Below are 26,624 nucleotides of genomic sequence, written 5' to 3' on the forward strand. Positions count from 1 at the left end.
GTGGCTCAGTCGATTAAGCATCCAACTTCGGCTCAGGTCATGATCTCACGGTTTGTGAGTTCAAGCCCCGTGTCAGGCTCTGTGCCGACAGCTCAGAGCCTGGAGTCTTCCTTGGAGTCTGGGTCTCCCTCTCTCTGCTCCTCCCCCATTCACGCTCTGTCTCTGTCTCTCAAAAATGAATGTTAATAAAAAAAAAATTTTTTTTTTAAGTCTTAAGGTTTTCAGTCCCTAAAAGAGTATCATTTATCTAGACAGATCTTCATTTGCAAGGGAATCCTCCAGAGAGTGAGGCCCCTGAGGCCAGGGATTATGTCTGTCTTGTTTACCACAGTCTTCCCATTTGACAGCAAAGGTACTTAAGAAACAATTTTCTCATAAGGGGTTCAGTGAAGAAACGATGCTTACCTAGTGTGATGAGATTCTGGTAGTTCTCCAACATCACATCTCTGTAGAGAGCAACCTGTGTTTGATCCAACAAAGTCCACTCCTCCTGGGTAAAGTCCACAGCTAGATACTCAAAGGTCACTAAGTGCTAAACCATCAGACATATGCTGCCTTCAGCGAACTACCATCTTGTTTGAGGTTCTCAGAAAGATGAAGGACTGAGGAAGGTAGACCAGAAGCCTACAGGACTCTCGGGCCCAGATCTCGTCTGCTCTCCAGCTATAGACGTGCCTGGTGATCACAGCCAGTCATGTGGATTTACCAGCATGTCTGACATGTGGTGAAACTTATGTTACCACAACTTTATTGTGGGCTCTTCTTGCTTTATTTTCCTCCTCTATTTATAGGCTGCGGTTAGCACTGAGCACACTGTAACACTCTGTAAAATCTACTAAGAGATGAATTATTTCCACAGTAACGCATGCATTCCATGAGATTAGATACCTTCATATCATTCCTCAGTATCTATCATAACACTCAGCGAAACGGTAAGCCAACAAGCATGACCAAGCATCAGAAAGAATTAACGAATACGGAGATAAAAGAATCACATCCAATATAATCCCTATGTATTCTGAGATGGCATGAGTCCTGGAGACATTTACCTGGGACTCATTCCTTAAGCAGGGCCATTAATTGCTATAAAAAGCCTGGGGACATTACAAGAAGATATGGCTACCACAGAGAGAAACAGGACATTCTGAAGAAAGGTCAACTTTCTACTTACCTGAGAAGAATCCATCAGTAACCCAGCCACCGTCCTTGCCTCTTCGAGTTTCCTTTCCTCTAAAGACAGAAAAGGTCCCAAGAAAGATGACCTCAGAGAGAAGGCCATGAACTCTGAAGCCAATCCAATTCCAATAACCACATGCCTACGAACGGTCCACACCATGCACAGAACACACACCAAACACGCTAATTCCATATGACTGAGTTACCTGGAACAAGTCGATGGTTTTCTGGATCTTGCTACCCACGAGATACAGGTTAAAAATTCCATCTTATAGGTGCCTGGGTGGCTCAGTCAGTTGAGCATCCAACTTTTGATTTCAGCTCAGGTCATGATCTCACAGTTATGAGATCGAGCCTCGGGTCAGGCTCCACACAGTCTGCTTGGGATATTCTCATTCTCTCTCTCCCTGCCCTTGCCCCGCACGTGCACGTGGGTGCGCTCTCTCTCTCAAAATAAACATTTTCTTAAAATTCCATCTTGAGTTATACAAATTACAGTGAAGCAGAGCTGTTTGACACAATAGAATTCATGAATATATTACCCCCTGAAAAAGCACACACACACACACACACACACACACACACACACACACACACACACACACACTTCCTGCATCTCAAATCCCAGGAACCTGACTTATACACACTCTGCTCATTTCAATCACGCTTATACAGTCCACCGCATGATCCCTTGGCCCCCCGAGCATTGGCTCTGCCATTTGTGAAGGAACTACATGAAGCAAACAAATTTGGAAAGAAGCATCAGCAAGGACTCACCACCCACCTGATTCACAGCAAGGGCTGCCATCCTGTGAATCTGATAGAGTTTCCAGAATATTCCATCTCTTGCTCAGACCACTTCAGAGGAACTTTTGAGTTTAAGACGTTGATCTCAATTTCTCTTCATACACTGGAGTATCTGGCTAACTGGTTCACAACATCCATCATTAAACATCAGACATTTTTCCTCAATCATCAACCATCACTCTTTCGCCATATCTGTGCAGATGAAAGCACGTGACAGCTGTTGAAAACCGTCTAATACCCTATCATACAAATATTATCAACTGCTATTTACTATTATTAGTAGTTGTACATATATAATCTCCTTTCGTTGTTAGAACAACACTCCAAATTGGGTATAAATAACTATCATTTAATAATACTCCGTCCACACCCTCTGCTGGGCATAATGGAGATGAGAAATACAAAAGGTTTTATGAAATCAGAAGTCCCTCTGAGTACCCACTGCTGGAGCTTGGCTGGATTTGGAAACTTCACCTCCTTCTGTCTCTTACTGCTTCATGCAGTCAGCTAATATTCAGTAAGGACCCTCTTTAAGCGAGGCCAGGTATGAGGCAATGAGGAGGGAACAGTTCTTGGGGATCTCACAATTAAATGGGGCAATGGCGGGGCGCCTGGGTGGCTCAGTCGGTTGAGCGGCCGACTTCGGCTCAGGTCATGATCTCAAGGTCTGTGAGTTCGAGCCCCGCGTTGGGCTCTGTGCTGACAGCTCAGAGCCTGGAGCCTGTTTCGGATTCTGTGTCTCCCTCTCTCTGACCCTCCCCCGTTCATGCTCTGTCTCTCTCTGTCTCAAAAATAAATAAACGTTAAAAAATAAATAAATAAATAAATAAATAAATAAATAAATGGGGCAATGGAGGTAATAAACAGATGGACATCTGAAACTAATATTGTGATTTTATTTTTTTTTAATTTTTTTTTTATTTTTTATTTTTTAATATATGAAATTTACTGTCAAATTGGTTTCCATACAACACCCAGTGCTCATCCCAAAAGGTGCCCTCCTCAATACCCATCACCCACCCTGCCCTCCCTCCCACCCTGCCTTTCCTCCCACCCCCCATCAACCCTCAGTTTGTTCTCAGTTTTTAACAGTCTCTTATGCTTTGGCTCTCTCCCACTCTAACCTCTTTTTTTTTTTTTTTTTTTTCCCTCCCCCATGGGTTTCTGTTATGTTTCTCAGGATCCACATAAGAGTGAAACCATATGGTATCTGTCTTTCTCTGTATGGCTTATTTCACTTAGCATCACACTCTCCAGTTCCATCCATGTTGCTACAAAAGGCCATATTTCATTTTTTCTCATTGCCACGTAGTAATATTGTGATTTTAGAAAAACTCGAAATACATTTCTAATGTTAGCCACTCCAACAGTGTCGGAAACACATCGTTGTTTTTATGTCGAAACTGAAGGCTTTCCACATTTTCTCACAATTAACCAAAGACTAGTACACAAATATATTGTGCATCTTTTTGCCTTTTCATATTGCTGTTCAGTTCTACTTTTCTCCATTAAGTATTGGTTTTATTTTTATTCACCCTTTCAGTACATTTTCTTCTTCTCCCTCTCCTCCTCCTCCCCCCCCCTCCTCCTCCTCCTCCTCCTCCTCCTCCTCCTCCTCCTTTTTGAGAGAGAGAGAGGGGAGAGAAGCAGGGCTTGCCCTGCTGGGGCTCGTGCTCACCTGAAATGGGGCTCAAGCTCAACGGATGTGCAAACTCACAAACCGTGAGATCCTGACCTGAGCTGAAGTCTGATGCTTAACCAACGGAGTCTCCCAGGCTCCCAGTATATTTTCTTCTACTTCTATATTCCTTGCTCAACTTTATCAAGCAGCGCCCTTAGTTCCATTTCTTAAACTTCTTTTATGGAATTACAGCATACATATGACTAAGGGAGGCGATCATGAATAAAAATCTCAATGAAGTATTCAGAAATGAACAGCCCCATGTAACATCATTCCAGGTTGAGAAATAGAATATTTCCATATCCAGCATCTCAGACATATTCCTTGTCTCTTTTCCAAATCGCTAACTCCATGCTTCCCAACTGCAACCACTATCCTGACATTTAACACTCGGCAGTGTACTGCCTATTTTTGAATTTTTATTTAATTTTTTTAATGCGTATTTATTTTTGAGAAAGAGAGAGAGACGGAGGGAGGGGCAGAGAAGAGACAGACAGAGAATGCCAGGCAGGCTCTGAGCTGTCAGCACAGAGCCCAACGTGGGGCTCAATCTCACAAACCATGAGATCATGACCTGAGCCAAAATCAAGAGTCAGACGCTTTTCTGACTGAGCCACTCAGGCACCCCATTTTTTTCTAACCTTTTTAATGTTTATTTACTTTTGAGAGAGAGTTTTAAAGAAAAGGTATCTAACAGCATGCAATCTTTTGTGTCTGGCTTCTTTCATCGGACATTGCTTGTGAGCTTCATCCAAGGGGTTACCTCTGCGTTCCTTCTTTGCTCATTTTGAGTATGCCACAAAAAAATATACGCCACAAGTCATCGACTCATCCCTTGATCCACTTTCAGTTATTTCCAAGCGAGGGATATTTCAAATAATGATGTTACATATAGTGTTTATGTTCAATTGGTGGCTATGTGTGTGCATCACTGGTGTGTCACCACCAGATCATATTTAGTTGATATACTTTAAAAATGTGTTTCCACTAGCAGTCTACGAACATCTCAACCAATACCAGGCACTGTCCCTTTTCAGTTTTACTTTTAGCCATTCAGTGTGTGCAGTAGTATCACACTGTGGTTTTTATTTGCAAATCCCTGGTTGCTAATGACATCGAGCACCTCTTTATTCGTTGCCCATCTGTTTTTGTTTTTGTTTTTAATGGAAGGGCCTATGCAAACCTCTTGTTCATTTCTCACTTCCGGTATTAATTTACAGGAGTTTTTACATAACTTCTTTGTTGTTACATGGGAGGCAATTAACCCCATGCTAAAGATCAAATATGCCTGCAACTTATTTCCACCTCCTTACTTTCAGAGAGGTTACCACAAACATTTAACTCTATACACGGAAAGAGATGTAGAGAAGGTACACTACGCATGCTAAATACTAACAACTGGTCAATGTACAGCAAGGTAACACCTGAACAATTCATCCCATTTCAGTAACGGGTGGCCACAGCCAGAGCTTTTCCGTCCAGTCCCCACCGCAACGCACCGCAATCGCCACGTCGGAGAGAAGGGGGCGCTGCGGCCGTTTTCCACAACCGCGTACACGTTTCTCCTCTGGAGAAAGGACACAGTTTGTTCTGGCAGCTTTCGCAGAGAGGCTCACAGCGGGCAGAGAGAAGGCCCTGCCTCCACCCGGGACCCCGAGCCGCGGCCCCGACCCCCACCCGCGCGGGCGGAGCCGACCGAAGCTCTGGGACGGACCCGGGCGGCCGCGGTCCCTCGGACGCGGTGCACCCGCGATTCCCTGCCACTCGCGGAAGCTGGAAACCTCCCGGGAGCCAGCGCATTAGAAGCGGGGCGGAGCTCGAAGTGAGTCGGTTTCCGATTAGCACTTCCGCTTCCGGCTTCCGGCACGAGGTCAGCGTACGCGACGGGGCCTCAGGAGCAGAGGGGTTGGGTCCGGGGTGGCAGCCGCTGCTGCCGGATGTCTGGGGAGCGGGCTGGAGCTGGGTCCCGAGCTGGCTGTCGCACCCACCACGTCCGAGGCGCAACGCTGGGATGTCCGAGGGCAGGGGACGGAGTTAGAAGCGGCACGGACACGGTGGGCGGGGTTTGCCCCCAGTTCCGGGCCACGGAAGCTCTTGAAATGCTCTCTCTTCTTCAAGACTTTCTCCTTGTTGGTTCAGCCCCAGCCGGCGCTCTGCATATTTATAAAGATGAGCCTGCTAGCCCGTAAAATGAGCTCCCAGCTCATCAGTCCTCTCGCTGACCTTCAGCTTTAAGGTAGAATCCTCATAGCACATAATTAACCCATTTAAAATGTACCATAGTATAGTCAGGGTTGTGTATCCATCACCACAATCAATTTTAGTGCATTTTCATAATCACAAAAGGAAACCCAGTACCCTCTTAGCCATAATCTTCCCACCTCACCACCCCCACTCCCCCAGCCCAAAGCAACAATGTAGTTTGGTGTTTTTTTTGTTTGTTTTGTTTTTTGTCTCTGGGGATTTGCCCATTCTAACATTTCATGTAAACAGGATATTACAACATGTGGTCTTCGTGTCTGGCCTTCTTTGACTTCCATAATGTTATCAAGGTTCATCCATGTTGTAGTGTGTACCAGCCTTTATTTCTTTTTCTTACTGAATAGTATTCCACTGTATGGGTGTGTCACAATTTATCCACTCAATAGTGAATGGACATTGGGTTATTTCCACTTTTTTTGGCTATTAAAAATAACATGGCGGGGGTGGTGCGCCTGGGTGGCTTATTCGGTTAAGAGTTGTGTCAGACTTTGAATCAGGTCATGATCTCACAGTACGTGGGTTCAAGCCCACATCAGGCTCTGTGCCGACAGCTCGGAGCCTCCTTCAGATTCTGTGTCTTCCTCTCTCTCTGCCCCTCCCCCATTCGCACCCTGTCTCTCTCAAATATAATAATCAAAACACATTAAAAAATAACATTTAAAAATAACATAGGATATTTTTTGAACAGTGATCAGAGGAAAATTCATATTCCTAAATGTATCCTTAAAAGTGAGATAATAAAAAATAAATTCCAAGCTAAAAGACAAACAAAAAAACCTAGAAATAGAATATCAATGTAACCCAACCTAGAAAATTATATAGGAATTTACACTACCAAAGAGCATCAAGCTCAGATAGATTGGTTTTTGGTTGAGTGGGGGTGGCAACAGCTTTATTGAGACAGAATTCACATATAATTCATCCGTTTACTTTTTTTAATATTTATTTACTTTTGAGAGAGAGCACAGAGGGGGAGGGGTAGAGAGAGAGGAAGACAGGATCCAAAGCAGGCTCAGAGCTGACAGCAGAGAGCCCAATGTGGGGCTTGAACTCAGGAACCAGGAGACCTGAACCAAAGTCAGACGCTTAACCAACTGAGCCACCCAGATGCCCACAATTCACCCAAAGTGTATATTCAGTGGTTATTATATTCACAGAGTTGTGAAACCATTGCCACAATCAGTTTGAGAACAATTTCACCATCCCCAGCTCCCCATCCCATCCCATCCCTAAGCAGCTATTAATTTATTTATTGTCTCTATAGATTTGCCTATTTGATGATTTCACATAAGTTTTAAAAACTATGTGGTCTTTTGTGACTGATTTCTTACACATAGCATAAACTTTTCAAGGTTAATCTATACTGTAGCATTTGTCAGTATTTTATTAAGTTTATTTATTTACTTATTTACTTAAGTAAACCTTTACACCAACATGAGGCTTGAACTCATGACGCCCAGATCAAGAGTTTCATGCTCTTCCAACTGAGCCACCCAGGTGCCCCAGTATTTCATTCTTTTTGACTGATGAACAACATTCCTATCAGTTGGTGGACATGTGGGTTGTTTTCACTCTTTGGCCGTTTTGAATAATGCTATGAAATATTGTTGTGCAAGTTTTTATGTGGACATGTTTTCATTTCTTTTGGGTATATGCCTAGGACTGGAACTGCTGGGTCATATTAAACACTAAGTTTAACCTTTGGGGTAACTGCCTGGCTATTTTCCAAAGTGGTTGCACCATTTACAATCTCACCTGCAGTGTGTGAGGGTTCCAAGTTCTCCTCATCCTTGCCAACACTTAGTATTGTTTTGTTTTGTTTTTTAAAACATGTAGCCATCCTAGTTGGTGTGAAGTACCGTTTCATTGTAGTTTTCATTTTAATTTCCCTGATGACTAGTGGATATTGAGTATCTTTGCATGTTCTTATTAGCCATTTGTATGTCTTACTTGAAGAAATGTCCATTCAAATCCTCAACTATTTTTAATTGTGTTATTTATCATTTTATTATTGAACTCTAAGAGTTCTTTATGTTTTCCAGATGTTGGTCCCTTTGCAGATACAGAATTTTCAAATTTTTTCTCCCATTCAATAGGTTGTCTTTTCACTTATTTATGGGGTCCTCTGAAGTACAAAACAGTTTAATTTTGATTAAGTGCCAGCTTGTCTATTTTTCTTTGGTTGCTTATGCTTTGGGTGTGAAATTTAACAAACTGCTGTCAAATCCAAGATCACTAAAGATATACTACTATATTTCCTTCTAAGAGTTTTATTATTTGAGCTCTTACAGTTATTTCTTTGATCCATTTTGAGTAATTTTCAAATATGGAGTGAGGTAGACAACGAGCTTCATTATTTTGTGTGTAGCTATCCAGTTGTCCCAGCACCATTTGTCGAAAAGACTATTTGTTCCTCTACTGAATTGTTTTGGTACTCTCATCAAGCATCAGTGGACTGGAAATGCGAGCCTGGATACTTTAATTTTTTTTCTTTTAACATTTATTAATTTTTGAGAGAGAGACAGAGAGAGAGAAACAGAGCATGAGTGGGGAAGGGGCAGTGAGAGAGGGAGACACAGAATCAGAAGCAGGCTCCAGGCCCTGAGCTGTCAGCACAGAGCCGACGCGGGGCTCAAACTCACGGACTGCGAGATCATGACCTGAGTTGGTTAGACATTTAACCTACTGAGCCACCCAGGCACCCAAGCCCAGATGTTTCAGATACAGAATTATACCAAACCTTCAAAGTTCAGATACTCAAGGTCGTCCATAAGTTGTTTAAAAGCAATAAGAATGAAGAAAAACTTTCTCGTTCCTTTAATGAGATAACATTCATATAAAACCTGATAGGATACAAAAGTAGAAAATTACAAAGCCATATCACTTACAAATATTGATTCAAATTAGCTATGTTAAATATTAGCAAAAAGAATACAAAACCACTAAGAAAATAATAAACCTTGAGCAAGTGGAATTTGCTCTAGAAATTAAAAGTTTAATTATTAAGAAATCCATTAGCCCTGGTAGCTCCATCAGCTGACTGTTCAACTCTTGATTTTGGCTCAGGTCATGATCGTGGGGTTGTGCGATCGAGCCCTGCATCAGGCTCCATGCTGAGTGTGGAGACTTCCTGAGATATTCTCTCTCTCTCTCTCTCTTTCTCCCCCACTTACCCACTCAGCTTGCTCTCTCTCTCTCAAAACATTTTTAAAAGAAAGTCATTAAATAATATACCATATCAATACATCTAAGAAAACAAACCATATGATTATCTCCATAAATGCTGATGAAGCCTTTGACAAAATTCAACACCCACTTTTTTAAAATTTTTTTTAACGTTTATTTATTTTTGAGACAGAGAGAGACAGAGCATGAATGGGGGAGGGTCAGAGAGAGAGGGAGACACAGAATCCGAAACAGGCTCCAGGCTCTGAGCGGGTCAGCACAGAGCTCAACGCGGGGCTCGAACTCACGGACCACGAGATCATGACCTGAGCTAAAGTCGGCCGCCCAACCGACTGAGCCACCCAGGCGCCCCTCAACACCCATTTTTGATATAAGCACTCAAAAAATAGAAACTAATGAATGCTTTAAGATGATTGGCTATATTTATAACAGTGTGTGTGTGTGTGTGTGTGTGTGCAAGCACATGTGTGTGTGTATGTGTGTCTGAGTGTGCACTGGTGACATTGGGGAGAAACTAATAAACATAAGAACTGCAAATGAAGTAAAACTATCTCTTTTTGCAGATGATATGATACTGTTCATGGAAATCTCTAGAGAACTAATGATAAGACTAATGTAAACAATAAAATAATTTAGTAAGCTAGCAGGACATGAAAAAGCCTCCAGTTAATCAATAACCAGTAAGGTGATATAATGGTAGAGAAAACATCATTTATAATAGGAAAACAAACAAACAAACAAACACCAGAAAGCTTTGGATTAAACTCAACAAGCAATGTATAAAACCCATATAAGGAACTTTTAACATAATCTAGAAAGACATAAATGGACTTGAACAAAAGGAAAAACATCCCTCATTCTTTGATAAAGTGGCTTGACATCATAAAGATATCAATTCTCCCCAGGTTAATTCAGAAATGTAACATAATCCTAATAAAAATGCCAATAAGCTTTTTTTTTAATGGAGTTAGGCAAATTGATGCTAACATTTATATGGAAGAACACACATACATGATGATGTCTAAGAAGACACTGAAAACAAGTGATGAAGCCCTACTGACGCTAAAACAAACTATAAAGCCACTACAATTAAAACTGTGGAACTGGCACACGAATAGGAAACAGCTTCGATCAAATGGAATATCTGGAAATCAACCCCAAAACGCGGAAATGTAATTCATAACGGTGGTATTTCAGATCACTGGGACAGAAATGAGTGGTTTAATGAATGGTGCCAAGATAAAATTACATCTATCCTTCACACCACTCACAAAAATAAACTCCAAAGGATTAGGAATCTAAATATGTGTGTGCGCGCATGTGGTGGTGTTGTTGGGGGGGGCGAGAGGGAGGAGCCATACACATATGTAGGGTATTCCCGTTATTTCCGGGGTGATTCGGGAAAAAGAAATGATCATGAGGTGGCAGTACCACACAAAAGCTTTCTTTGGGCAGAACTTCGGCAGGTTTTCTCGTGGAGAAAGTCCCTCAGGTATGAGAAAATACGGAAGCTGTAGCATGAAAGCCACTACTCAGAAAGGGAGGGGGCCAACTCCTACTGTAGGAGGTGATCACAGAGGGGGTTTATGTGTCTAGGCTATGTTGCTTAACAGCTAGTGGGAAGTCTCTGGGTCAGAAAGTTCAAAGGGTAGCAGCAGCTTGGGGGTAGTTATAGCCCCAGGATTTATCTTATCTGCAGCTGTTAGACTTGGGGCATAACTGCGGTGTGTGCAAAGCAGGAAGGCTTTGAATGGCTAAAATATCTCCTTGTTCGAACTAAGTTTAAAACAACTGAAAGTGTAAGAATTTCGCATTTGGCACTGTGAACAATGTTGCTGTGAACCCTGGCGCGCAAATATCTATTCAAGTCCCTGACTTCAGCTCCTTTAGATAGATACCCAGAAGTGGAATCGATGGGTTATACGGTTAGTTCTCTGTTTAATGACTTGAGGAAACTCCTTGCTGTTTTCCACAGCAGTTGCACCACTCCACATTCCCACCAGCAATGTGCAAGAGTTCCAGTTTCCCCACATCCTCACCAGCATGTGTTATTTTCTGGTTCTTGGATAATAGCCATCCTAAGGGGGTGGGGGGATGAAGCGGTATTTCACTGTGGTTTTCATTTGCATTTCCCTAATGATTACTGATATTGGACATCTTCTCACGTACTTTCAGGTACTTGGTCACGTGTATATCTTCTCTGGAGAAATGTCTATTTGAGTCCTTTCCCAGGGGCACCTGGGTGGCTCAGTCGGTCAAGTGTCCGACTTCAGCTCAGGTTGTGATCTCACCGGTTCGTGCGTTCGAGCCCTGCATCAGGCTCTGTGCCAACAGCTCAGAGCCTGGAGCCTGCTTGGAATTCTGTGTCTCCCTCTCTCTCTCTGCCCCTCTCCTGCCCACGCTGCGTCTCTTTCTCAAAAATAAACATTAAAAAAATTTGAAAACAAAGTCCTTTCCCCCATTTTAGTTGGGTTGCTGTTTTTTGTTGTTGAGTGGTAGTTCTTTATCGATTCTGGATGTTAGCACCTTATCAGATATATGATTTGCAAATATTTCTCCCATTCTTTGGGTGGTCTTTTCACTCTCGTTATTGTCCTTTGATGCACAGAAGTTTGTGATTTTCAGGGGCGCCTGGCTGCTCAGTCAGTAGACTGTGCAACTCTTGATCTTGCGTTTGTGAGTTTGAGCCCCATGTTGGGTGGAGAGGTTGCTTAAATAAATAAAATGTGTCTTAAAAAGCTTGTGGTTTTGATTAAGTTCAACTTACCTATTTTTTTAATGTTCATTTAGTTTCGAGAAAGAGTGTGTATGTGGCGGGGAAGGGACAGAGAGAGGCAAAGACCCAGAATCTGAAGCAGGCTCCAAGCTCTAAACTGTCGGCACAGAGCCTGACGTGGCTGGAACTCACAAACCGTGAGATCATGACCTGAGCCAGTCACTTAACTGACTGAGCGACCAGATGCCCCCCCTTTTTTCTTAATGTAGGCTTTTATTGCTATAAAATTCCTTCTTATACCTGCATTTGCTTCAACTCATAAATTTTGGTAGGTGTTTTAATTTTTGATTCAAGACTTTTTAAAATAAAGTTTATTTACTTTGAGAGAGAGAGAAAGAGTGCACAAGCAGAGGAGGGGCAGAGAGAGAGGGAGAGAATCCCAAGCAGGCTCCACGCTGTCAGCATGGAGCCCAATGTGGGGCTTGAACTCGCGAACCGTGAGATCATGACCTGAGTTGAAATCAGGAGTCAGACCCTTAAACAACTGAGCCACCCAGGCGCCCCAACTGAGCCATTTTTTAAAATTTTTCTAGGTAGAATAGACATATTGTGGTTAAGTAGAACACCCATATTCCTAGGAGATGCACATGAAAGCATTTATGTGTCTGTCATAATGTCTTCAACTTAAGTTTCAAATGATTCAGCAGGGGGTAAAAATGTAAACTAGGAGGTGGCAAAGGGTTAACGATAGGTCCAGGTGAAGGGCATATATATTCTTTCAACTTTTGAAAGTTTTCAAAATAAAAAGTTGGCGGGGGGCAGGCAGGGGAGAATCCCTTTGGTCCCAAACAAAATCGTCTTACGATAAAACGAATCCGGACTCTGGAAAAAAACATGAGTGTTTCCAGGAAACCAGCCTCTCTCTTCATAGTGATCCTGGGAAGCTACCGCTGGATGAAAGAAATGTCACGGATTTACCTCCTCACCCAAAGAGGGATTAGGGGCGCCCGGGTGCAGTCCGCTCAGCTCTCACCAGAACCCGCCCACATCCGCAGAGAAGCCAGGATGCACCGACCGCGCCTCACGCGCCTGAGCGGAAGTAGCGCGTTTTCCTTCCCACCAAAGGCAGGCCAGTTATTCGCTGGAAGCCTTGCGTGGCAACGAGACCAGACTCGTACTTTGACCCCGCGCTTACCACGTCGGGCCCGACGCCCTACCCCACTTCCGTTCCAGAAGAGCGGGGGACAGACCGGAAGCCAATTTAGTCGGCCCCGCCCCCGCACGCGGGGGGGGGGAACTTCCGTAGAACCGCTGCGTCCCAGGAGAGCACACTTCCGCTTCCGATCCGGAGGAAAGAAGGGGTGCGGCCCACTGCCTACAACTTAGGGCGCGGAAGTTCTACGTTCCTGCTTTGAGAACCTAGTTGAACACAGTGGTGCGACCAGGCCAGAGGCGTGGCCTGGCTCGGGGTTCACAACCACTTGGAGGCGGGGCTTTGTCCCCGCAAAGTTATTTCTTTTTCTTCCCACTTGTATCTACAACCCTATACCATGACCGGCCATGTTCCTAATGGCAAGCTTGCCAATCCGCAAAATGTTACACCTTTCCCTTCATTCGTTTTTCTTAAAATGTGCTTCAAGTGTTTGCTTTTTGCAGTTTGGCTAGTCATTCTTGGATGCTTCTTGCATGTATGTGTATGTATGCATTTCACATTGATTAATTATATGATTAATAGAATAATGGTATTTTTATGTGTTTATCATGAGTCTAACCACCTTGACAAACATTAGTTCTAATAATTTGTTGATTTTCTTGGATTTTTAAATGGCCTAAATAACTGTAAACAATAATCTATTTTAATGTATTTTTCTTTTCTGCCAATAATTGTACCTCATTTCATTTTCCTGGCTTACGGGTTGGTCAGAATTTCTAATAATAGGTTGAATAATAGCAGTGATTAGGTTGTTGCATCCACACGACTCCTGAAACAGAATGCTACGGGCACCAGTGACAGTCACAACAAAGTTTATTACAATGAGAGGCAAGGCCGACCGATCGGGACCAACACTCTTGATAAGAGTGCGGCCCCGAACAGCCGGGGTACAGAGTTTTTATAACCGATCACATCGTTTTATCATCACCTGGGAACAGAACAAAGAAACAATTTCCAGATGAGTTAGAAACAGTTGCCTAATGAGGTGTTTACTTTAGACTTTCTGCCTCTAAATTGCAACCAGTGGATCTCCTTGACCCTGCCTCTGATGCTCTTTTCTTTGAACTTTTGCTTCCTTAATTGGTGAAGCCTAATTTACAAGAGTATGAGGCGTAATTTATAAGAGTAAAGCAAGGCTGTTATCTCTTAACCTTCAATGTCAACACAAAGCTGTTATTTTTCAAGCTAAGCATTAGCCCTACACTACAATTTAACCCTTACAAGGTGGCATCCTTGTCTTGTTTTTGATGTATAAAGCAATGGTTCTAAAGTTTCTCCATTAATTATATTTGTAGTGGGGTGGGAATGTCAATGACCTTTAACAGGTGAAAGAAAGTAATTTTTATCCTTGAACTGGGAGGAGACTTTATTGTGAAAATGCGTTGAATTCTGTCCAATGATTTCTTAGGCTTCCATTGATTTAACTTTATAGAATCTTAAGTCATACAAAATACTCAATATTTGTGTAGTGAAATTTGTCTGTCCTTTATAGTTTCTGAATAAATTATTGTGCTATCAAAAGTGTGTCCAAACTCTAGGTTATGAAAATATTTTCCTAATTTTCTTATAGTTTGAAACCTTTATAATAGTAGATATTTAGGTATGTAGTGTGACATGGAAATGGAACTGTGTTCCTCCAGATGGGTGGTTTATATGTTGCTTTGGTTGCAGTAGTTTTGTAATTTTTAATATCTGTTTACAACAGTTATAGGGATGACTAATGTTTCACATATTAAATTATATACCCTCAGAGCTACTCTACAAAATGCTGCTACTCTCATCCTCAAGTTACAATTAAAAAACAAACTTAGGGGCGCCTGGGTGGCGCAGTCGGTTAAGCGTCTGACTTCAGCCAGGTCACGATCTCGCGGTCCGTGAGTTCGAGCCCCGCGTCAGGCTCTGGGCTGATGGCTCAGAGCCTGGAGCCTGTTTCCGATTCTGTGTCTCCCTCTCTCTCTGCCCCTCCCCCGTTCATGCTCTGTCTCTCTCTGTCCCAAAAATAAATAAACGTTGAAAAAAAAAATTAAAAAACAAACTTATGCACAGAGAGCTTACACTTGATTCAGTCTTAGGCAGTCTGGTTTCACAGTCATCTTGCTTCACCATTGGGTTATTGAACACCATTAAGACAAGTCTTTATTTAATAGATTCTTGGCTGATCTCTGGCATTTATTTCTCATGTAAAATTTGAAATCATTTAGTTATTGTTTTACATTTATATGTTAGTCTTAGGAGAACTGGTCTTTCTTTCTTTATATAAATCTTCTCATCCAGTAATTATTTTACTTGTTCAGATCTTTTTTCATTGTACTTGATAATCTGTATATGTGTATCTTGTCCATTTCTTGTTGTATTTCTAATATTTTGAAATCTCTTCTCCCTATTGAGAATGGAAGTTTTCCCCATATTTATTTCTACATGAAGCTTGTGTGTGGAGGAGGTTGGATGTGTATGTGAGGTGTTGTCTTGTGATGAGTGCTCCTGAGAAAATTGATGCTAAGTTTTAAAGCAGAATATTTTGTGCTTCTATACATAAACCATAACTAAAGATAGAGATAATCTTGGTCTCTTTTTTCCCACTATTTATACAGGTTATTTGTAGGAACCAGAATCTGGAAAGCAGTGTTGAATAAGCATGGAATATATGGGCAATCCTGCCTTGTTCTGGATTGAACTGAAAATATTTTGGCCCTGTACCTGAAGCTGCCTGGGGCCCTCTGGCCAACTTAGTAGTCTTTAAGCTTTAGCAAGCAGCCTTAGCTCACATGATTGGTTAACCTTTCTTTGTGTATCTATAGATCATGCATTCTTTCCTAGAAAGAACAGAGTACTTCTAAATGTCGCCAGACCCTCCTGCACCACGCATGGGCACCAAGGAACAAGACCCCCCTGCATAATTGCTGGGCACTAAGGAACCAGACCCCCTGGCACAATCTCCAAGCACTGAGAAAACATCTGTAGCTGGTACCATTGAGTCTGCACATAATGACAAAATATTACAGACCACTGTACTCCCTTTACTGATTAACTGCCCTAAATTCTTTTAAAAACCCTTGGGCCAGGCAAGAACCTCGGAGTTGGCCTTTGGACAAGAGTCCACCTTCTCCCCAGGTAGCTTAGCCTCCTGAATAGAGCTCATATTCCTTTCAATCAAAACTCATCTCTTGAGTATTGGCTTTTCAAGCGACAGGCAGCCGAACATGGGTTTCAGTGACAGGTCTTCAATTAAATGAATCATTTAATAGAATTATTAAATAAAAATCATTCTACTGGTGAAATGTGAATATGGTCTATAGCCTAATAATATTATGCCAATGTCAACGTCTTTGTTTTGATTATTGTACCATGGTTATGTAAGATGTTGTTGTTAAGGGAAGCTAGGTGTACTAATTTTGTAATTTCTCTTTGTTAGGTGAGGTCATCAAGATGTGACCACTGGTTGACCCAAGAGCTGGGCTTGAGCAGTTGGAGGCTCCTCACCCTTTCCCTTGTCTTTGCAATGCATGTTCCACTTGTTTTCCCCATTCCCAGAAGCTGCCCCAAGGATATAGCCTTGAGACAGAAATGTGGTGTTGAAACTACCAAGAAGGTATACACGTCTGAACCCGTTAAGGCCTCTATATAAACTTTTGACAGGCAGGTGCTGCAAACTACTTGTCTTGAGGCTGCCTAAAACAAGCCTCTTAAGTAAATTCCTTTGCCACCTAACTCTTGATCTTGGGGTTGTTGAGTTCAAGCCCCACGTTGTGTGGCTCAGTTAGTTAAATGTTCAAGCCCCTGTTGGGCTCTGCTGGCATCGTGGAGACTGCTTGTGATTCCGTCTCTCCCTCTCTCTCTAAGTAAATAAACTTAAGAGGAAAAAAAAAAAAACTGCAGGGGGACCTGGCTGGCTCAGTCAGTAAAGCATACAGCTCTTGATCTTGGGGTCATGAGTTCGAGCCCCACGTTGGATGTAGAGATTGCTTAAATAAAGAAACTTAAAAAAACTTGCCACCTACCAGTCTGGAATAGTTTGCCTCTATTTTTGTCTTTCTCCACCTTAGGGTAAAGGGGCTGGTTTCAGATTTCACCCAGGAAGCTCCCAAGGAGGTTTTGAAGCAACACTATTGAGTCTAAAATTGTTCCAAAATAAAAAGTGTTTTTTTTTATTATATTATGATTGAGTTGGGATAGTGTTCAAACTTCAGCAGGTGCCCAAAATGCCTACTTAACATCTCCACTACCTTGTGTGATGGCCATCCTAATTTTGAGACGCCCAACACAGAATTCATGATTTCCCCCAATACTTGTTCCTGCTTTCCTTCATTTCTTTTTTTTTTTTTTTTTTTGCTTTACTTCATTTCAATAAGCGACAATTCCATTATTGTAGTTGTTCAAGCTGAAATCCTTGGGGCCACCTTTCAACCTTTTCTTTTTCTCATATCCCACACGTAATCTACCACAAAATCCTATCAATTCCATGTTCAGAATATTATAAAGAATACAAAAACTACAGTCATAATTAATCCGCATATCACCATATATCTACATGTCACTGGACGTTAGGGCTTATCTGCTTCAGCAGATGGAGTTACCTTAACTAATATGATAGATGAGATAGATAATAGATAGATAGATAGATAGATACAATGATAGATGACAGATACAGAGATAGATACATAAATAGATATCCTTGTGGTACTTGTGTATGTGTTTCTAGACATAGAAACAAAGAGGGGAAGTGCTATGTCACTAGGTATGCTGTTTTTTATTTTTAAAATACATCTAGGGGCACCTGGGTGGCTCAGTCAGTTAAGCATTTGACTCTTGATTTCAGCTCAAGTCGTGATCTCACAGTCATGAGATTGAGCCCTGCGTTGGGCTCCAATGCTGGGCATGAAGCCTGCTAAAGATTCTTTTTTTCTCCCTCCTGCCCCTCTCCCCTGCTTGCACTCTCTCTAAAAAAATTAATATATAAAATAAAATACATATAATTATCCTCCAAAGTGGTTGTTACCATTTATACTCGCTCCTATTTGTGTAATAAGGTATCAGTTTTCTTACATACTTGCCTATCATTGAATTTTAAAAATATTTGCCATTCTGGGATGCCTGGCTGGCTCAGTTGGTGGAGCATGTGACTCGATCTCAGGGCTGTAAGTTCAATCCCTATGATGGGCCTAGAGCTTACTTAAAAATAAATAAAATATTTTTAAAAAATAAGAATATTTGTCATCCTGATGGGAGGAAAATAGTGTCTCAGTATTAATATACTTTTCCCTGATTATTCCTAAGAAATTATGTTCTTTCATCGAATTTCAGGTCTAATTTTATATCTCAACATGTGACACCTTCTCTTTTCTGTTATTTTTAACATATCCAACAAGGTGATAGAAAAACCATTTTCATATTTTTAAATATCTTAAATATATTTTTAAATTTGAGAGAGTGCGAGTGGGAAAGAGGGGCAGATGCAAAGACAGGGAGAATCTTTAAAAAAAATTTTTTTTTATGTTTATTTTTGAGAGACAGAGTGCGAGTGGGTGAGGGGCAGAGAGAGAGGGAGACACAATGTGAAGCAGGCTCCAGGCTCTGAGCTGTCAGCACAGAGCCCAACAAGGGGCTCGAACTCATGAGCTGAGAGATGGTCATGACCTGAGCCAATGTCAGATGCTTAACCAAGTGAGCCACCCAGGTGCCCCAAGAGAGGGAGAATTTCAAGCAGGCTCCACACTCAGCAAGAGGCCCCGGCTCAATCCCACCACCCTGGGATCTTGACCTGAACTGAAATCAAGAGTCAAATACTCAACCGACTGAGCAAAAGCCATTTTGTATTTTTATATATTCTACTTTACTAATGAATTATATTTACGTATTTATTTTTAAATGTTTATTTTAGGAGAGTGGGCATGTGCAAGAAGGGGAGGGGTAGAGAGATAGGAGAGAGAACCCCAAGCAGGCTCCCTGCTGCCACTACATAGCCCGATTCAGGGGTCAAACCCACGAACCATGAGATCATGACCTGAGCCGAAACTAAGAGTCTGACACTTAACGGACTGAGCCACCCAGGCACCCCTGAATTGTATTTACTTATGAAGTTTGACATTGTTTCAGTTGATCCTTAGACCTGCGATCTTGTCTTGATCTCTTTACCCATTCTTCCAAAATAAGTTTCTCTCATTTCTGTAAAATGAGAAAATAAGTTTCTCTCATTTCTTAAGGTTCTGCTCTGATCTTTAAACAGTGTTAAACATCAATAATAATGTTAAAGTGGAGTTTTACAAAATGAGTAAATGAGTAAAACTACTCATCTGATAAAAAATAATAAACCATTACATGTAAACATAAATAACATTTTTATTTTGAAAAAATAATATTTTCCAAACCAGAAAATTTAGACAGAATAATTGCACTATTTGATATTTTCACATCTCTTTAGTGTCTGCTTAACAGATATAAACAGCTGTATTCTCATATTTGCTTCTACAATCAATCTGTTGTGATTTGTTTTAATTTAAGTATATGAAGGTATTTAGCTTCACAAAGACACACAGATGAAAAGAGAAGTGTATTTTTACAGCCTCTTGAGATAACTGTGGACAGTCTTCTTTGATACTGCACCAAAACTAACAAGTGGTCATTTTTAAATTTTTAATTTTTGTAATGTTTCTTTATTTTTGAGAGAGAGAGAGACAGAGAGCAAGCAGGGGAGGGGCAAGAGAGAGAGGGAGACACAGAATCCGAAGCAGGCTCCAGGCTCTGAGCTGTCAGCACAGAAGCCAACGTGGGGCTCAAACCCACAAGCCGTGAGATCATGACATGAGCTGAAGTCAGACGCTTAACTGACTGAGCCACCAGGCGCCCCAAAGTGGTCACTTCTTAAAGATTAGTTGCAATAGGAATATAAAACCCTATCAATAAACTTGTCGTGCTCTGTCACAAACAAAAACAAATGGATTGAGAATTTAAATGTGAAACTGAACTTCAAAAAATGAAGACACTGAAACCAAACACATTTATAATCAGTTGTTTGGGAAGGACTTCTTAAACAGAGCACAGAAACCTTTATCATTGGGGCGCCTGGCTGGTTCAGTCAGTCAGGCGTCTGAGTTTGGCTCAGGTCATGATCTCAAAGTTCATGGGTTCGAGCCCTGTGTCGGGCTCTGTGCTGACAGCTCAGAGCCTGGAGCTTGCTTCGGATTCTGTGTCTCCCTCTCTCTCTTGTCCCTCTCCTGCTCATGTTCTGTCTCTCAGAAATAAATAAACGTTAAAAAAAAAAAAAAAAAAACCCTTCACCATTAAGGAAAAGACTAACAAATCTGACTAAAATTCAGAATCTCTGCCATCAAGACATGATAAAGAGACATTTACAAACAAGAGTAAAAATTGGTAACAAAGATATCATAGTTCTAAACATCATGGGGAAATAACAAAGATACAAAGAAAAATCATCAAAAACATGTACAGGTAATTCCCAAGGGGAAATTCCAAACAGCCAGTATTATAAAAAATACCCATTATGAATAATAATCGCCAAATACAAATCAGAACAATGAGATACCATTTCTTTTTTTTTTTTAATTTTTTTTAACGTTTATTTATTTTTGAGACAGAGAGAGACAGAGCATGAATGGGGGAGGGTCAGAGAGAGAGGGAGACACAGAATCCGAAGCAGGCTCCAGGCTCTGAGCTGTCAGCACAGACCCCGACGCAGGGCTCGAACTCACAGACCGCGAGATCATGACCTGAGCCGAAGTCAGATGCTTAACTGACTGAGCCACCTAGGCGCCCCAAGATACCATTTCTTAACTACTCTAAAATATAAAATGCAAAAAAACAAAACACATAAAACATGAAAACAAATTTTAGCATACAGATTCTATAGCCAGTGAACTTGTTTTGTTTATTTATTTATTTATTTTAGACAGAGAGAGAGAGAGAGAGAGAGAGAGAGAGAGAGACAGAGAGAGAGAGAGAGAGGGGTAACAAGCGAGCGAGGGGCAGAGAAAGAGAAGTAGAGAGAAGAGAGAAGGGGGGTCACCTGAAGCAGGGCTCAAGATCACCTTATGTGAGATCTAGACTCACAAACCTTGAGATCATGAGCTGAGCCGAAGTCAGATGCTTAACCAACTGAGCCACCCAGGCACCTGAGTTCACTTTTAGACTCATTTATATGTATGTGCAATGGGAGATGTGCAAGAATGTTTACAGCAGCATTATTCATAATGGATAAAAGCTGCAAGCAACCCAAAGAAGTCCATCCACTCTACACTGGATAAATAAGCTGTGGTATATTCATACAAAAAGTCCCTTACGTAGCAACTAAATAAATTAATTACAACTATATGTGACACATAAATAAATGTCAAAATGTGTGAGCAAAAGTAGGTCACATGAAAATATATAAACATGTTATTCACTTACATAGTGTTTTTCTTTCCTTGATCTTTTTTTTAGTAACTTTATTTTGAAATAGTATCAGAATCACAAGAAGTTGAAAAACAGTACAGAGTTCCCATGTACTCTTCACCCAGCTTCCCCCAATGAGAATATCTTAACATAACCACAGTACATTCTTTAAACCAGGACACTGGCATTGCTACAATACTATTCATTCAGGTACAGACCTCATCTGCATCTTACCTATTGTTATTTGTACTCTTTTCTTTTATGGGGGCGGGGAGACAATACAGTTCTGTAGGTAATATATGAGTGATCAAGTACTGTGACATTTTATTTTATTTTTAATGTTTATTTATTTTTGGGACAGAGAGAGACAGAGCATGAACGAGGGAGGGTCAGAGAGAGAGGGAGACACAGAATCTGAAGCAGGATCCAGGCTCTGAGCTGTCGGCACAGAGCCCGACACAGGGCTCGAACTCACAGACCGTGAGATCATGACCTGAGCCAAAGTCGGACACTTAACTGACTGAGCCACCCAGGCGCCCCTGTGACATTTTATCACATATACAGGTAGCTTCAAGTAACCATGCTCACAATCAGGATACAGAAAATTTCCATCTCCACCAAGAAACCCTTATTTTTTTAATTTTTCTTTTTAAAATTTACATCCAAGTTAGTTAGCATATAGTACAACAATGATTTCAGGAGTAGATTCCTTAATGCCCCTTACCCATTTAGCCCATCCCCCTCTCACAACCCCTCCAGCAACCCTCGGTTTGTTCTCCATATTTAAGTTTCTTATGTTTTGTCCTTCTCCTTTTTTTACATTATTTTTGTTTCCCTTTCCTTGTGTTCATCTGTTCTGTGTCTTAAAGACCTTGTATGACTGAAGTCATACATTTGTCTTTCTCTAATTTTGCTTAGCATAATACCCTCTAGTTCATCCACGTAGTTGCAAATGGAAAGATTTCATTCCTTTTGATTGCCAAGTAATACTCCACTGTATGTATACACCACATCTTCTTTATCCATTCATCCATCGATGGACATTTGGGCTCTTTCCATACTTTGGCTATTGCTGACAGTGCTGTTATAAACACTGGGGTGCATCTGCCCCTTCAAAAGAGCATACCTGTATCCCTTGGATAAATATCTAGTAGTGAAATTGCTGGATTGTAGGGTAGTTCTATTTTTAATTTTTTGAGGAATCTCCAGACTTTTTCCAGAGTAGCTGCACCAGTTTGCATTCCCATCAGCAGTGCAAAAGAGATCTTCTTTCTCTGCATCCTTGCCAATATCTTTAATTAATTTACTGATAAATTAAACTAAAACCCATTTAATTTTGTGTATGGTGTAAGAAAGTGGTCCAGGTTCATTCCTCTGCATGTCACTGTCCAGTTTTCCCAGCACCACTTGCTGAAAAGACTGTCTTTATTCCATTGGGTATTCTTTCCTGCTTTGTCAAAGATTAGTTGGCCATACGTTTGTGGGTCCATTTCTGGGTTCTTTATTCTGTCCCATTGATCTGAGTGTCTGTTTTTGTGCCAGTACCATACTGTCTTCATGATTACAGCTTTGTAATACAGCTTGCAGTCCGGGATTGTGATGGCTCCTGCTTTGGTTTTCTTTTTCAAGATTGCTTTGGCTACTTGGGGTATTTTCTGGTTCCGCACAAATTTTAGGATTGTTTGTTCTAGCTCTGTGAAGAATGCTGGTGTTATTTTGACAGGTATGGCATTGAATATGTAGATTGTTTTGGGTAGTATCAACATTTTAACAATATTTGGTCTTCCTATCCAGAAGCATGGAATATTTTTCCATGTTTTTGTGTCTTCTTCAATTTCTGTCATAAGCTTTCTATAGTTTTCAGTGTATACATTTTTCACCTCTTTGGTTAGATTCATTCCTAGGCATTTTATGGCTTTTGCTGCAATTGTAAATGGGATCGATTCCTTGATTTCTCTTTCTGTTGCTTCATCATTGGTGTATAGGAATGCAACCGATTTCTGTCCATTGATTTTATATCCTGCAACTTTGCTGAATTCATGGATCAGTTCTAGCAGATTTTTGGTGGAATCTTTTGGGTTTTCCATCATCTGCAAAGAGTTAAAGTTTGACCTCCTCCTGGCCGATCTGGATGCCTTTTATTTCTTCGTGTTGTCTGATTACTGAGGCTAAGACTTCCAATACTATGTTGAATAACAGTGGCAAGAGTGGACATCCTTGTCTGGTTCCTGACCTTAGGGGTAAAGCTCTTAGATTTTCCCCATTGAGGATATTAGCTTTGGGTCTTTCATATATGGTTTATGATCTCAAGGTATGATCCTTCTATCCCTACTTTGAGGGATTTTATCAAGAAAGAATGCTGTATTTGGTCAAATGCTTTGTCTGCATATTGAGAGGGCCATGTGGTTCTTGTCCTTACTTTTATTGATGTGATGAATCACATTGATTGTTTTGTGGATATTGAACCAGCCCTGAATCCCAGGTATGAATCCCACTTGGTTGTGGTGAATAATTTTTTTAATGTATTGTTGGATCCAGTTGGCTAATACCTTGTTGAGGAATTTTGCGTCCATGTTCATCAGGGAAATTGGTCTATAGTTCTCCTTTTTAATGGGGTCTTTGTCTGGTTTTGGAATCAAGGTAATGCTGGCTTCATAGAAAGAGTTTGGAAGTTTTCCTTCCATTTCTATATTTTGGAACAGCTTCAAGAGAATAGGTGTTAACTCTTCCTTAAATGTTTGGTAGAATTCCCCTGGAAAGCCATCTGGCTCTGGACTCTTGTTTTTTGGGAGATTTTTGATTACTAATTCAATTTCTTTACTGGTTATGGGTCTGTTCAAATTTTCTATTTCTTCCTATTTCAGCTGATTTTTAAAAAATTTTTCTTATTTTTCCTCTTTCAGTTTTGGTAGTTAATATGTTTCTAGGAATTTGTCCATTTCTTCCAGATTGCCCATTTTATTGGCATATAGTTGCCCATAATAATCTCTTATTATTGTTTATATTTCTGCTGTGTTTGTTGTGATCTCTCCTCTTTCATTCTTCATTTTATTTATTTGGGTCCTTTCCTTTTTCTTTTGGATCAAACTGGCTAGTGGTGTATCAATTTTGTTAATTCTTTCAAAGAACCAGCTTCTGGTTTCACTGACCTTTGTTTCCTTCTAACCCATGTTATCCTTCTCCCAACCCATGGCAATATGTTGTCACGTAAGAAATTAATAAATTCAGAATCACAATAGTTATTTCATCTTGAGAAAATTCATGAAGATCCCATACATGAGACTTCTGAGGCACAGCAATCTTCTCTCTTGGCTTGGTTGATGGGTACAAATTTACTCTTTTTTAACGGTGTGTATATATTTTCATCAAATCTTTTCTATTTCCAATTTTTTCAAAGAAAAATACAGAATAGAAATTACAACTATTAAGGTAGCAGAAATTAATCCAACATACTAGATATGACAATAAAAAATGAGATTGGTTTACAAATCAAAAGGTATTTTCAGATTGGATGTTTTTTTAATTCAGCTACATCCTATTTACAAGAGACACATCTAAGACTTAAGTACACTGAAGTTTAAATGAGAAAAATGGAGACATACATAACAAATACCAACAAAAGGAAACTGGCATGGCTTTATTAATAATACTAAATTATCAAACTATTAATGAGATTAAATTATTAATATTAAATCGATATTAAATTCAATTAAATAAATAATTTTTTTAAGATTAAAAAATCTTTCTCCTTACTGTCTCCAATTTTTCTCCTACTTTGTCCCAAATCCATTTCAATCAGGCTTCTGTGGGCAGATCAAAGAATCAACTTTGACAAGGTCCTCAAGGACTTACATTGATATTTTGATATTTATTGTGAAACTCAGTCAGAAAAAAAGGGAGAAGAGCCAAGGAGGACTGACTAGGGGGTCTCAGACCTCAGCACAGTCTGGCCAAGTTTGGGCCAAGCCAGTGAGGGGTTCTTGAGCCACAGACATCACTAGAAGAGACTTACCACCCACAGGAAGGGCTTACATGATTCCTCCTGCCAAGCTTACTCACTGCTAGGAGCAGTCTTAGCACAACACCGGAGGTAGGTCCTGGGATGGGTAGCAACCAGGGCCATCAGCCAACTAAGCCCCTAGGAGGCTATCTAAGGGGCAGATTCTCACGGCCGCCACACCAGGAATAACCATACTCAGCTGGGAGTAATGAAAATTAACTAAGAGTAATAAAAAGTTCCTGGGGCACCTGGGTGACTCAGTTGGTTAAGTGCCTGACTTCTGCTCAGGTCATGATCTCAATGGTTCATGGGTTTGAGCCCCACGTCGGACTCTGAGCTGCCAGCTCAGAGCCTGGAGCCTGCTTCCGATTCTGTGTCTCCCTCTCTCTCTGCCCCTCCCCCATTCATGCTCTTTCTCTCAAAAATAAACAAACATTAACCAAAACAAATAAATAAAATAAAATAAAAATAAAATAAAATAAAATAAAATAAAATAAAATAAAATAAAATAAAATAAAATAAAAATATTCCTGATAGCTCCTCTGCCACAAAACTACAATCTCACTTTTTCTTTTTAAAGAATCTTTCTTCTTCTCACATAACATAAGTCTAGAAATAAGCAGTTCACAGCTGCTACAGCCGCTCAAAGAAACCCCTGGGAAGCAAGGAGTCTTGCGTTCTAGATGCACCATCTCTACCTGTAGTTTCTGCCTACCAGTTACAGAGTAACCTCCTTCCAACTCCAAGCACTGTATCTCGTTTCTAGGCAGAACGGAGGAGGAAGGACCATGAACAAAAAGTGAAAATAACAAGATGGGACTGTCGCCTTTTTAAGAGCTCTCCTAGAAGCTGCACCAGTGACTGGCTACCTGCCACGGGCCAGGGCTCTGGGACATGACTATTCCTTCAAAAAAGACTAAGAGAGAGGCGCCTGGGTGGCTCAGTCGGTTAAGCATCCAACTTTGGCTACGTCATGATCTCAATGGTTCCTGGGTTCGAGCCCCGCATCAGGCTCTATGCTGACAGCTCAGAGCCTGGAGCCTGCTTCAGATTCTATATCTCCCTCTCTCTCTGCCCCTCCCCTGCTCATGCTCTCTCTGTCTCAAAAATAAACATTTAAAAATGAATAAATAAATAAACATTTAAAAAAATAAAAAATAAACTAAAAAAAGAAAGACTAAGAGAGAGTGCTTGT

The 26,624-nt window shown here is 40.9% G+C and overlaps 1 non-coding gene across 1 annotated transcript; it reads right to left on the reverse strand.

The window, feature by feature from the left end:
- Positions 1-236: 236 nt before the first annotated feature.
- Positions 237-5,351, reverse strand: LOC102958245. Its single transcript, XR_006214656.1, has 3 exons — positions 5,164-5,351; positions 1,961-2,175; positions 237-1,230 (listed from the first exon to the last, which is right to left on the reverse strand). It is a non-coding gene; the product is annotated as an uncharacterized LOC102958245 (transcript).
- Positions 5,352-26,624: the final 21,273 nt, after the last annotated feature.

The sequence above is a fragment of the Panthera tigris genome, chromosome A2, assembly GCF_018350195.1.
Source record: "Panthera tigris isolate Pti1 chromosome A2, P.tigris_Pti1_mat1.1, whole genome shotgun sequence".
Classification (NCBI taxonomy): domain Eukaryota; kingdom Metazoa; phylum Chordata; class Mammalia; order Carnivora; family Felidae; genus Panthera; species Panthera tigris.